Source organism: Dasypus novemcinctus, chromosome 21 (assembly GCF_030445035.2).
Source record: "Dasypus novemcinctus isolate mDasNov1 chromosome 21, mDasNov1.1.hap2, whole genome shotgun sequence".
NCBI classification, from domain to species: Eukaryota; Metazoa; Chordata; class Mammalia; order Cingulata; family Dasypodidae; genus Dasypus; species Dasypus novemcinctus.
In genome coordinates this window covers 27,891,759-27,906,409 of record NC_080693.1, presented here as the reverse complement: position 1 = coordinate 27,906,409, position 14,651 = coordinate 27,891,759, and the positions used below count along the sequence as shown (strand labels likewise).

General features: G+C 44.7%; 1 non-coding gene across 1 annotated transcript in view; it reads right to left on the bottom strand.

The window, feature by feature from the left end:
- LOC101420914 (uncharacterized) overlaps positions 1–14,558 on the bottom strand; it is a 90,195-nt gene extending 75,637 nt beyond the window's left edge. The window contains exon 1 of the transcript XR_009182360.2: positions 13,578–14,558. This is a non-coding gene — a transcript (uncharacterized protein). The remainder of the gene's footprint in view (positions 1–13,577) is intronic.
- Positions 14,559–14,651: the final 93 nt, after the last annotated feature.

Sequence of the window (14,651 nt, the reverse complement as noted above, 5' to 3'; positions counted from 1 at the left end):
AAATAAATAAAAATAAATCATTAAAAATAAATAAATAAATAAAAATAAAAAGAAGAGCAGCACACAACAAACGGACACAGCAAATGCAAAGAATGAGGGGGTGGGGAGAAATAAATAAATAAAAATGAATTTAAAAAAGGACACAACAGACTTACTGCCATTCAAATCAGTCAATTTTTAAAAATGCTATTTCTTGGTGTAGTTGACAGTGTGTAGTGGGCTGGGCAGGCATCAGCTCAACTTTTCTTGAACAAATAATCAAAATACATATGTAAAGTCTTAGAACATGCTTTTACCTGATGATTAGGAATCTAACCTAAGGGGAAAATAAAATTTTGGACGAAGACTTATATGATAAGGGTGTTTATTTTAATGAATTTTTATACTCTTGAAAAACACAAATGCTCAACATAAGAGTAAGAGTATTTAAGGCATGTCCACTCAAAAGACAATTATGCCATCAGTAAAAGTGTTTATGAAGAAAACTTTATTATGTTGAAAATGCTTTTAATCTAATTTAAAGTGAATAAAGCAAATACAAAATTGTAGATACTATACAATCTCAGATATAAAAAAGTATACAGGAAAAACATTGAGATAGAAATATAATAGCAGATATCTTTGGTGAATGACAGGTGATTGATATTTTCTTCTTTATAGTTTTTAGTATTTTCCAAATATTCTAGAATGTGTCTGCATTACTTATATAGCAATACATTTTAAAAGAGCGTTAATGAAGTGTTAAAATGAGAGGGTAGAACATGATGTCTGCAGTCCCTTCTGGCTTTTAACAATCTTCAATTCTAATGTGCTGGGGCTTCTCTCAGAATCTGAGAGCGGACTGCAGAAACCCAAACTCTCAAGAGCCACCTGCCTCAGTTACAAGAGGCATCAGGGCAGGTCCTGGGCCCAGTCAGCAATTCACCAAGCAGGGGGCTAAGGGAACACATCTGCATAGACCTCCCTTGTGGACAAGTTGCTTTGCTAAATAAAGTCTTTCTGAAATCATCCCAAGGGCTGAAGAAGCTTCAGTCACATTGAAAAAAGGGCAGTGAGAAAGCCCAGCTCTGTCTCTGCTATACTATGAAGCGCTGGTGGTCCTAGATTCCCTGGGGCCAAATAGGTTTGCTGCCTGAGAGGTGAGCTCTTTATGCCACTTTGGGGAAGAGGCTTGATGGAGCAGGCAGGCAGGCTGAGACCCTATCAGCGCTGCAGGCCCCTCTGTTAACTACACAGCTGGACTTGGGGACCCCACTCATTGCTCTTACAGACCACACATAACCAGCTTAGCAGGACATGCAGCTCTGTCTTGTGAGTTTCCCTGAGGGTCGGGGGCATGGAACACATCAATGGAGGGGGGTCACTGTGGGACAGCCCGGTCACTCCTAGCTGACCATTACCATGGGTTCTAACCTGGCAGGTCAGTCCAGGTGAGGCCACCTGAAGAGATGAGAGGGTCCTTGGTGAGTTCAGAGGGGCCCATTTGGAATTCAGAGGGGTAACTCCCTGGGAGGGAGGCCTCAGAGGCTAGTACCCAGAGTCCCATGCCTGGAGTTCAGCTGGCAGCTCGACAGGGCTTGGCCAGAACTTCCATGAGCCAGCTGCATGCTGCTCAATTAGAAAAAGAGAAGGACAAAGGATTCAGAAGCTGAGAGACTGAGAAAGACAGACAGGTTTAGAGAATCAGCAAGGGCAGCCAGAGACAGAGCAGTGGAAAGACACAGACTGAGAAACAGGCAGAGCCTGAGAAGTGGCAGGGAGGCCTGTCACCAACAGAGAACTACAAAGAGAAAATCAACATCTGTGAACATGCTTATCCTCACTATAATCAGAGTAACCCTGATGTACCGTTTTACACTTACTAAATTAGCAAACAGTAACCAAATTATACCATCCCATGCTGTTGAGGCTGTAGTAAAGCTTAAACATACTACTGATGGCTGTGAAATTAGCACGACCTTTTAGGGAAGAAAATGGGCAAAAAAGTTTTAAAGCAATTAAAATGATAATGCATTCCTGGGACTAATAAAAAAAATTTATATATAAAGATGATTAGAGCAGTGCTATCCTTTAACCACCAACATGCTAAGGTATGGCACTCTGAATACTTTTACAAATATCACAACACTTAACGATCCTTGTGATACGTGAAAATAAGTAGAAAATAAAACCATCTATACATTAAAATAAGTACTTCATAGAAACGACTCCCTGGATGCTCAGAGCAGCCCCACTGTTTCTGGTGAACAGTCGCTGGCTCCTGACTGGAAGCACAGACACTCCTGTGTTACCACCAAGGGATCTGCTGGCTGCTCCCTATGGATTTCAGACTGGTGGAGAATCAGCCTTGGCCAGGCCTGCCCACCTGGCCAACTCTCAGGTGGCCCTGGGGACTCTGAGTGGTACCAATGAGCCACTCTGATATCACACCTCAAGGAGTAAAACCAGAAGAGCAGCCCCCTGGAATGGTGAAGTTAGGTCCTCATTTAAGAGACGAGATCATGTGATTGTGCAGACCCTAAAGTGTCTTGCTATTTACAAGCACAGTGATCTATTTAAGTCAGCTAAAATTTGGATTCCCATAGCTGGATGCATCATAGGGTGAAGGCAATTTAGAACAGATCGAAGGTAAAAGAAGGAAGGATTCTGGTGCCTTCTCCTGACCTGCCCCAACAGTAGGCACAGGTCTTTCTCTGAACTAGAATCATTCAGTTCTGTGCCCTCCGCTGGCACCAGTGGAAACTCAGTAAATCTTGGAGGAATAAAAAAGAGAGGAGAGAAAGACCACATAGTATATGAATGAGCATGTGTGACCAAACAATTCCATCTTTATTTAAAGCCTGCCTAGCTTTCCAAATCTGTCCTTAATCATGTGCCAGAGACACTAGCTCTTGTGCCTGCCCTGCTTACTGGCAGAGGATGCTCCACCCTAACGTTCAGTGACTGTGCCTTTGTCCAGACAAGTCTAACCTTGTTCATTCATCCATGCAGAGTCACCAAACACAAAGAAGCTTTAAGACAGTCCCTACCCTTAATGTGCTTTCAATCTCATGGGAGAGACAGAGGTAAACAACAAAGAATAACTCAAGGAGCAATTGCATGACTGCCCAAAAAAGAGGGAGCAGCCACGGGGAGTAAGAGCATGGAAGTGGGCTTAGGGTAGGGAGCAGGATGGGACAAAGCTCCTTGGGGGAGGTAGAAAATGGAGCAGGGCCTTGAGGATAGACAGGATTTTGACTGGCAGAAGGAACCCTAGCTGTCCAGAGGCAGGTGAGACAGTCTGCCTCAGACTGCCCCAGCTCATCTGTGAATATGCCAGAGGCTTGGGCTCAGTGCTAGCAATCCTGCTCAAATGGAATCAGAGGGCCCAGAGGCAGTCTCAGCCAAGTCCAAACTGCTGAGGGTTCTGAAATTCATCTTGACCATTCATTCATTCATTCATTCATTCATTCATTCATTCATTCATTCATTCATTCATTCATTTGTTCATTCCACAAACACTGCCCACCTAAGTCAAGGCAAAGTTACCATTGTAGGTGATTGGGAATATAGTGGAAAACAAATCAAATGTCCCTGCCCTCCAGTGGGGGATACAGGCAAACAATTAAGCAACAAATACTATAAATTCATGTCACGGTAAGTGCTATAGAGAAGTATAAAATAGGGATTGGAGGGTTAGTGATAGAGAAGGGGGAGTGGGAGAGAGTTGTTTTATTAGGAAAAACCTCAAGCAACCCATTAAAAAGTCTGGGTTGAGCATTCTAGGCAGAAGACACAGCAAGTGGAAAGGCCTTGAGGTAGGAATAAACTTGGCATGTTTAAGGAACAGCATGGAGGACAGCAAGGTGGAAAAGTAGTGTATGTGGGGGGAGTGGTAGGAGATGTGATTGGAGCATCAGTGGGTGCTGGGGTCTGGTCATGGCATTACTCCTGGGCTCTGAGGAATTACAGCTTCTGTATCTCTCAGGCTCCTGCCTTGAGCACCAGGTGTCAGCTGGGATGGGATCTAGGCCTTGCACACTAACATGTTTAATGGGTCCTGGTACATGTACACACCCTCATCCCGAAGTGCCCACTGGGTCAGACAAGGACAACTGACCTGGTGTGCCACCCTCATAGGATACCAATTTCTGTAGCTTCTTTGGTTTCATCAATTCCCATCCTTGTGCCCTCCTCCCCGTTCCTCCAAGGGAGCATTCTTGAAACCCCAGCATGACTTGAAATCAGTTACAGAAAGTGTGTTACTCAGGAGTAAGCACTAGAAAGATGCGGTTGGAGAATAGAGTGCCTAGTGACAGATGACACCAGAGAATTCAAGGCCAGGCTAGCGTAGTGCAGGAGGTGGGGATGCACTTGAAGGTGTGTGAGGAAGGGAGTGAAATGTGCTTTAGAAAAACAGTTTTGGGGGTACTTTGGAGGATGGATCAGAAGAAGAGAAGGGGAGACCAGGCCAAAAGATGCTGAAACCCTGAACTAGGGCAATGGCTATGAGGCTGGTTTCAAGAGACAAAGCAGACAAGGTAAATCCATTGGATTGACTTACAGTGGATGGGGGGGATACTGAATGAGAGAAGTCAAAGCTAACCCAGGTTTCTGACAGGAGACTGGGCAGATGGTGTTTGTTACTGAGGAACAGCAGGCAGAAGTATGTGGGAAGATGGAGTCAGGGGGCCAGTTTTGGACACTTGGAATATCAGAAGAATCTAGTTCATTGAGGATAAGATGCCCAGGCTACAAAGGTCTGGTGCTCGGGAGAAAGATCTAGCTGCTGGAGGGACATCGGCATTAAGGCAGCTGTTGACACTATGAGTGCAGGGGTGGAATACACAAAGTGAAATGAAGCTGGGGAAAGAATTCTAGGAACCACTGACATTTACAAGGTTTGTGGTGGGGGAGAGGATATAATGAAAGGAGACTGAGTGCAGGGTCATGGACATCAAGGGAGGAGAAACTTTATGGAGAGGTAATGGTCCTTGGCACCAAGTGCTACAGGGAGGATGGAGGTTGAGAGGAAGGAGGCTGCTGGGTTTGACACCTGGGAATAGCAGGAAGAAACTTTGAGAAGTGCAGATTTGGTGAGGTGGGGCTGCAAGAGAAAGACTATCATGATGGGCAAGTTTAAACAATGAGTGCAGGTAGGGGTCGTGTTGGGTGGGGTGAGGTGAGGTAAGGAAGAGACAGGGAAAAGGGAGTCCAGTTGGGAAGAGGGGAGATGAAGCATTTTGGTTGCCTTAGGGGAGGGGGCAGGAGGAGAAGGAAAGGTGACCCAACGGACCTTCTGCTTCTTCCTTTTTCTCCTACCTCCTCTAATCTCAGGCTGCCTGGGACCTTCCAGGCCCTCCTGTCCAATGTCTAATCTAAATTCCTTCTGTGACATCTCTTCCTAAGCGGTTGTCCAGCCTGTCTGTTCTTGCTCACCACTGTGTGGCAAGTGGGTGCCTAACCCCTGGTGGGACTGGATCCACTGGTGGAAAGTCTTCCTTATAAATCTGAAGCAGATATGACATAGTATTGGGATTTCAATGGGGCAGGCTGATGGGCAATGCTGTCCATGTTGTCTATAGATTTAAGATTTTATAATAAATACGTTTTTAGAATTCTTCCTTTGACTAAGCCCAAATGCATCTCCTTATAGCTTTTCACCCTTGATTGTAGTTTTGATCTTGAGGCTGCCTCTGACAAAGATAGCCTTTCAGACAGCAAAGTGTGGTGGTGCCATAGGCTGCCTGTCTGGGGCTTGGACATCCTCTGCTCTTCTGTTGGGCTCCAGGATTTCTCCTGAACACACAGCACCCTCATTCTCACTACCCTTTGAATTCGATATGATACCAAGAGGAGTAGGCATTTATTCCTCTGAAACCAGCAGAAGCCAGTGGTTAAGAGCACAGGCTCTGGAGTCAGCCTGCCTGCGTTTGAAACTCTGCTTCTTCCTAGCTGGGAACCTTGGGGAAGTTGTTTAACTGCTCTTTACTCCAGCATCTTGACCTACTTCATGGAAATATGAGGAATACTCATATTGATCCTTATAAAGTGCTCATTACATGTTAACTGCTTTGGATATCAAAGTTCCTTTTGGAAGGGAATGTAGAACTTCCCTTCAGAACTGGGGAGAGGACAAGAGAGTTCTTCCCAAATCAATATGAGCATGTCTTACGAAGATGTTTTAGTTTTCCCAAGATGAACATGGCTAAGGCCCAATCCTGCATCATAGGACGTGAGTCTAGGAAAAACAAACCAACAAACGAACAAGCAAACAAACAGACACCTGAAGCATCCCCAGAGTGTTTAGAAAATTCAGAGATAAGAATCCAATCTGGTGTGGAGAATGGAAAGTTGCTACAGAATTACCTCTTATTGAGTGCCACGATGCCTAGGGGGAACAGGGTGCTGGCTACTGCACTCTCTATTTCAGAAACCGTTGCCCCTGGGGGCAAAAGGACTGGATTTTCAGTTAATAACTGGCCACGGCTCTGTCCTGCTTAGCACTCCCCAGCAGATTCTGCAATCCAGTGAGCTAGTCTTGGCTGTGGTGTGGGGATCGTCTGACCTCTGCTGTCCACTGTCTGTTATGACAAGTTGCAGTGACTCCCAGTAAGGAGTGCATTTAACATTGTGATTCTGTATACTGAAGTTTCATAAAATGAGTCTTACATTTAATATGTGTGAGCATTCTAACATTTTCTAAATTTTCCTATTTTATTAATAAGAAAAATGCTAGTTGCAATTCACTAAATTGATGTCACATCCCCAGGTTTTCCTTTGAAATTCAGAAAATATTAATTTGGTATAGCAAATCAGTACACTAGTTTCCCAAACTTCAGCCATTGAGTATAATACCCCTTTGGAACCTTTAATCACATCCAAAGCTGATTATTTATGGAATTAGATTATTATTTTAAAAATCAAATCAATTTACTTTAAGAAGTTTTAAATGCCCACTATAGCCAAAGTAATATAATAATATTGGTGAAATTACACATTTTAAGGGCTAGTTACATATACTCTTTCCTAAGACACACTGAAATAAATATTTACCTATTAAAATTGAGTAAGAAGTATGTTTTTCTAGCTCCTAAAAATCATCCTGCATACCAGCAGTAATCTGAATTCCTTTGGGAATCATTGATGGAAGGATTAGACCAAACACCTCATTTTACAGTACGGGAAATGAGACCCAGAGAGGTGAATTCACTAACTTAAGGCTATTCAAAGATCAGAACTGCCAACATTTCTCAGTTGATGGGGAGAAATGTGTTGCCTGGCCATAGGATAGAAAAAAGGAAACTTATTTCTTGGCCACTTAGGCTAAATGCTGTGCTAAGTTCTCATTCTTATCTCTTTTGCAGAGAAGTCTTATCTTATAATCTCATTAGGGTCCAGATATCAGTTTACAGTCACCTTGGTGGAGCCATTTTAAGACCTTAGTCCTAGATATTCTTGTTTTTAGAGGTCCTGGTCCATATCATATCATATATATTAAAATGTACCCACATCAGTGAAGCAGGCTAGTAAGATACGGAATCAGTAGATAAATCTGGAACCCCGCAGAGAGTCCAAGTGAACATCAATAACCCCAAGATGGCTGCTGGAAGACACCCACACCCAAGATTCTGCTATCCAGAACAAAGACTTCTTCTAGAAGCCAGGAAAAGCCCTGGATATTCCCCAAGGACTTTATCATTGGGTCCTCACTGGGCGATTGATAGGTGCCATAATCAATCAAAACAGCAAACAGCTGGAACCCCTCCCCTGCTATTAGCAAAGGGGTGGAATATTAATAATTTATAAAGCAGACATGAGGCCTGAGTGCTCTCTCCCATGTGCTCTCTCGCCTGTGGACCTGTCCTGCCCTCAGAGCACCGCTCTCACCATTTTTTCTCTGTCATGAGGCCACGCAAGTAAATCTGGGGATTTATAACCTATAAAGGGAAATTGTAGACTGTAAATCAGCCTGCTTTATCACTTCTCAACCCCCTCCCTTGATCTCCCATTTCTCTTCCCTCCCTATCTGAATAAATTACTGGCCTAACTCACCCAACATGCTCTTGAAATTCATTTCTGCAGCATAAGTCAAGAACCTAAATAAAATCTGGTAACATCAGGGTTTACAAATTTTGCTTTTGTTGTTTTCTTTTTATATTTTGGAGTCAATGAATTTTTCAGGCCTCATTTTGTTACTGGATGACTCTGGTGTCTGGGTTCCTAGGTTCTTGGCTTATGTAGCATAAAAGAATTTAAGGACATGCCATAGTGTAGGCAAGGGAGTAAAGAGTTTATTAAGAAACAAGAAAACAAGAAAAGTACATGGTCCATGCTCTGGCATGGACAGCAGGTGTACTGCAGGGTGAGTTGTGCATGTGGAACCCCAGGTCAAGGCTTTTGAGTCTGTTTGTTCTTCTGATTGGTTGCCCCACCTGGCATTTCTCAGGAGGCCAATGATGAGGCCTTTTGAGGATATCCAGGGCTTTCCCTTGACCCTGAAAGGAATTCTCATTCCAAATGAGATTCTTGTTCCAAATGATATTCTCATTCCTGGGTCTCAGGGGATCCCTCAGGAGATTTCTGGGTGGGGTCTCAAGGCCATGTGGTCTGCCAGCCATGTTGTCTGATAGGTCTTCAGCTTTGACCCAAGTCTTCCCTTTCCCTATACTAACCTGCCTCAATTTTTGTAGGCTCTTGAAAAGCTCACAGACCCTAGGAGTTAACCTCTTATGCCTAATGGATAAAGTGGCCCTGAACCTGATAGAGAAATCTGCTAAATTATTACACATTAAAGAGCAATTCAATTACTTAACCCTCATTCCTGGTCGTTTTAAAGGGGAACATGGGCAGGCCACTGACAACTAAAATAGGAATCCCATTGGTGAAATCTTTGCTGTTCTGGTGAATTGGTAGGGCATGCCATTGCAGGTGGGCCAAATGCAATGCAAGCAGCAAGATGCTTTCACTCAGGCCTCAGTTTCCTCATGAATAAAAACAGACATTATACTATAGAATTGATGATTTTCAAAGATTTTATGTTAGTATTGGGACACTTTTGTGAACGACATCTTCTGAGACGAAAAGCAGACCTGCTCTAGGATATACAAAGCTCTAATCAGACCTGAGTCTGAAAGACATGCAAGTAAATTTATGATGACATCCTGGAGAATCTTTCCCAGGTACTTGCAAAGATAGAGGGGTTTCCTGCAGACAAAGTCTAGTTTTGGGATTCTGGAATTCATGAGACCTTGATCAGATTTCAGCTTTAAAGAACAGCACAGTGTTTTTCAAATGTCTTTGACAGTGATGTGCAGTAAGAAATACAGTTTACATCAAGATGTAGTACATATATAATGAAACAAAAGTTTTCATGAAACATACTTTTCCACTGTAAAAAAAAAATTATCTTACATCTGGGCCTTAACAGGGACATTTGGGGAATATAAGCCACAAACCTCTTCCTGGGAAGCACTTCTATTTCTGATAGATGCTTAAGCAATTATCTGATGGATTTTAATGGGATTAAGGCTTTTTCTGAGAATCTAGCTATACACTCTGCTAATGTCAGCCTTGGGAGGGACTCAATGGCCTTTTTTCTTATATCTGGTCTAACACTGATTACCGAACCATTCTCTTTTTCTGTAAAATGTCCTTACTAAGAGGTACTTGTTGAATTGGCCTAATCGAGTCTATTCCCTTGCAAGAAGATTAGAATAAAAACTTTGATAGCTGAATCATAACTAAATTTCCTGAAGCTTTTCTTTTCTCTTTCCTTTTTTTTTTAACAGTGAAATACACTCTACTTCATTTAAAAATGCTGGTCGCGACCCATTAAATTGACTTGACAACCTAAATGTTTTGGCTGGAAACTCAAAAACCATTAGGATGGCATTCCTGGTGGGTCTATTAAGAAAGAAACATGGGAAGCGGACTTGGCCCAGTGGTTAGGGCGTCCGTCTACCACATGGGAGGTCCGCGGTTCAAACCCCAGGCCTCCTTGACCCGTGTGGAGCTGGCCCATGCGCAGTGCTGATGCACACAAGGAGTGCTGTGCCACGCGGGGGTGTCCCCCGTGTAGGGGAGCCCCACGCACAAGGAGTGCACCCCAAAAGGAGAGTCACCTAGTGCGAAAGACAGTACAGCCTGCCTAAGAATGGCGCCGCCCACATGGAAAGCTGACACAACAAGATGACGCAACAAAAAGAAACACAGATTCCCGTGCCGCTGACCACAACAGAAGCAGACAAAGAAGATGACGCAGCAAACAGACACAGAGAACAGACAACCAGGGGAGGGGGGGGAAATTAAATAAATAAATAAATCTTTTAAAAAAATCAAAATTTAAAAGGAGGTAAACCACAAACTTTGAGAGTATGTTTGAAATACAAATAAATGAGAAATACTTTTTATTTAGAATATTTAAAGAAACAAAAATCGACAGGAGAAAGAAAAAACAAGAAAAATGAACAAACGCTATGAACTGGCAATTCACAGAGAAGGAAATCTGCACAGGTAATAAGCATATAGAAAGATTCTCTACTGCAGCAGTAGACAGGAAAGAGATTGAAATGATTAAATCTGAGAAACTTGGAAAAGGCACCCCATGGAGCTAAAACAGCCCTCTGAAGAGGTGCTTCTCAGGTGGTGGTGGTATCTCTGGGCTTGGAGGAGGGGGCTGCAGGGCTTGGGATCCAGACCTATGAGCAGGGGCGCTGGCCAACTAGAGCTGGCATCGCTGTGGAGTGCAATAACGCTGGTTCTTTAAATACCAGAAAATTGCAAAATGGATTCAGTTACTGCTGTGGGATGGCACGGCTGCTGCCAGGGTGAAAAAGTGTTGCTGGTATGACGCTTACACAACCATCAGGAAGCTGGAAGCCCAAAGGAAGCAGGCTTCCTCTAGTGCCCCCTACTGGCAAAACTCAACATGGACTCAGTGGCAAAGCAGAAATAAGGTTTGCTAAGTCCTAGCCACTGAATATAGGAGGCTGGGTTTGGCGCTGAGGGACAATCACATAACAGGCACAGTCTATACCACTGGTTGATCAGCATTTATATTTAAACTTCTATTCCAGAAAACTACATTGTCTCTACCTAATACGATATAACTATTCCTCAGACAAATACAGATGCTATTACCATCTCCCTCAAAAAGACAGACACAAAGTTCTATCATTGTATCCATCTCTGGGAAATAGATACAATATCCATCTCTAGGATATGATAATTACTCCATTAATTCAGTTACAGCCCCATCTGAACACTCTGCTATGTAAAGGCTAAAGTGTAAAGTTACTCTCCAACAAAATACATTACATAATCAGGAGAAGCCTTCTGACTAGGAAAGAGTAACAGTACTGGATTTACTCTCCTGCTGGAAATAACTGAAAAATAAGACAAAGCATATGAAACGATTGGCCCTCAGGCAATGAAAAGCAGTGATCCCTTACAGATAAGAAATAGGGGAGTGGGTATAGCTCAGTGTTTGAGTCTGCTTCCCATGAATGAAGTCCTGGGTTAAATCCCTGGTACTTCCACCTCCATACAAAGAAAAACCAAATGAATTGAGCCCTATGATTGTCTTTAACTGTTGGGAGAAAGCTTTCAGATTACGGTGCAGGGAGGGTGACCCTGATAGCTCAGCAGTATTTCTGACACGAGGGGTTACAGTTGGGAGTCCAGGGAGGCTGAGGCAGCTAACACCCCAAATATGAAAGAACTGCATAGAAAGAGAATTTTGGAGATAAGTAGAGGTACCCCTCAAGTACTCAGCTTAGTACTGTTGATCATATGAATGTTAACTTAAAAACCACTGATTAAGAGAGTGTTTATATAAGGCAAATGGTCTGGCATGTTAAAAAGTAAGTTCATCCAGGACTAAAATTCCAAAGACTAATTATTATTTTAAGCAAATGTGTTATGAGGCAGAAACATTAGATTAACCTCAGGAGTTTTAAAACACTTCTCCTGGCCTGAGCCCCTCCACCATCGGATAGCCCAGTGCACATCTCTGAAATTAAATGAAAGAATGTGGGCAATGACTTAACACAGTGCCTAACAATATAGCAAGTACCCTACCTCACAATGTGGTCACATTGCCAAGGTCACTTACGGCTTACTGGATGGAACTTTCTGTCCACAGATATTACTCTTCAAAAGAGCATCACATCTCTCTCCTCTGCGTGCTCCTGCACCAGAGGTCACTAGCTCTAACCTTTTCCCAACCATGTTTCTTAGGCTTCACCACAATTTGCTCTGAGAAAGTAGGGTGATTCCTAAAGGACCATGCCCCATCTTTCCAAAGCTGCTAGAATCTTCATGGCTTCTCAACCTCCTCACTATTGACATTTTGGCATGAGGAATTCTTTGCTATGGAGGGCTGTCCTGTGCCTTGTAGTAAGTTTAGGGGCATTCCTGGCCTCCACGCATTGGATGCTAGGAGCACGCCTCTGCCTCCCTTCCCCGACAAGTTGTAGACAAAAATACCTCCAGACAGTGTCAAGTTCCCCGGGAGGACAAAACTGCCCTGTTTTAAAACTAGTGCTGTTGTTTGGCATGAGGATGGACTAGAACTACCCATGCAAAACAAGAAAGAAAACAATAGGCTTAAACTATTAGAAATTGCTTTAAGACCTTCTTCCCAGTAACAGGGTAATAACATTGCTTGTGAAAGGCAAGCTTTGTGAAGCATTTGTCTAACATTTTAGTACGAACACCCTCCCTCACTGGTGGCTGCTAATGGACTATAAGCAAGGGAAAATTAGGCAGGTCAAGTTAGGTCCTGTGGGAATGAGAAGGAAGAAGTGCTTCAGCTTGCTGATTCTCTCTGAAGAACAAGGCCTCAAGTGCATTCAGGCCGCAGCAAATGAGGAGGACAGCTACTGGAAGCAGAGCAATGCACAGATATCACAGAATTTCTTGGTTTTAAGTACCACTTATATACTGATGACCCCACACTTTTTATTTCCAATGTCATCTCTCTCATGTATTCAATTGCTGTTCAATGTTTCCACTTGGATATTATGTGTCTCAAACTCAACATGGTCAAAACAACTGATTTTCCCTCCTAACCTGCCTCTCCCAGTGTTCTTATCTCAGTAAGTGGCACCATCATCTACCATATTGCTCAAATCAAAACTTAGAAGTCATCCTTGACTCTTCTATTCCTCTTTCCCTTACCTTCCATACCCAATTCATCAAGCCATATCAGCTCTGCCTCTAAAACACATCCCTAGTCTGTTCACTTCTTTCTAGCTCCATTTCTGCTACCCTAGTAGAAACCATTATCATCTCTTGCTGGGCCCCGGTATTACCCTCCTAACTAGTTTCCCTACCTCCTCTCTTGTTCCCTACATCAGGATTACTCAACCATGGCGTTATTGACATTTGGGGCGGGTACTATGTACAAGGACTTAGAATGAAGAAAGTAATTAACCAGTTATTTTGAAACATAAACAAAGGTCAATTAATTAATTTATGAAAGTCTGTTCCCCACCTCTCAGGTTTTTAGCAGGCATATAATCTTCCACTGATCATGATTTCATACTTCAAGTTGTGAAGGTCTTTATCAGTTGGGCATGAATACAAAAACTCACCTGGCTCAGTAGCTCAAACAGCCTCTCTGTCCACCCAGTCCAATTTCTACAATGTCACAGGCTGGACAACTTTTTGTGCTGGCTTCAAATTAAAATAGATCATTGGGTCAAGAGCAGAGTGTTTCATGGTCAATGTCGGCCAAGTCCAGAAACCGCCGCGTGCCTCCTTGGCATTGATTTATGCGCCGTTTCCATGGAACCAAGGATGACTGGTCCACCCGGCAGGCAGCCGACTGGCTGGGAACCCGCGGCAATTCCGCCTGGCTAAGGGCCATGCTCCCTTCCGGCGGCCTCCGGGAAGCGTTTCATCGCGTCGTCTTCACATCCTGGCGGGCTGCCGGCTTGTCCCGCCGGGGCGGGCTCTCCCGGCGAAGAGACGTCTCCACGCGCAGAGACGAGACCCTGACCTGGCGGGAGGACGCTTCCGTGCGCTGCGAAGTGGTTTCCACAAGCTGGGAGGACGCCTCCAGGACGCGAGGGAGCCGCTTCCCGGAGGGGGAAAGGGAGGGCTCCTCGCGGCGGCGCTGCGAGGTCTCCACCTGACGGGAGGACGTTCGCACCTGACGCGAGGACGTCTCCACGCGGTGGGACGACGTCTCCACGCGGACCGTCGAGGTCTCCTTGTAGCGGGCAGTATCCCCTCGGGGCGGAGAGGGCTTTCCCCGAAGGGGCGAGGCCATTCGGGGGTGCGCAGGGGGCCAGTGAGGCGTCGGGAGGCCCCACAGCCCAACGTCTGTGTGCTACGTCACAGTGTCCCTGGTAAGGAATGGCGTCATAACGACGCGTTACATCATGCAAGCACAATGGCGAAAGGCTCCGATGCTGTCACAGGCAAGAATACCACGCCATGATGGCGTGGAAGCACGACGGCGCTGTGCGGGCCTGAAATCTCCCTTCAAAACACTACGCCCTCCTCACGAGCACTCCCGCGGGCGACGCCTGGCGGGCTCGGGCTCGGCTCCCGCACCTCCACCCCTCCCTGTCGGAGCCGGCGGGGTGGGGCCGGGGGCGGGGCGAGATGGGGATGGGCGGGGCCGCCCGCCTCGTACGGCGGCTCGGCCCGGCCCCGTATCC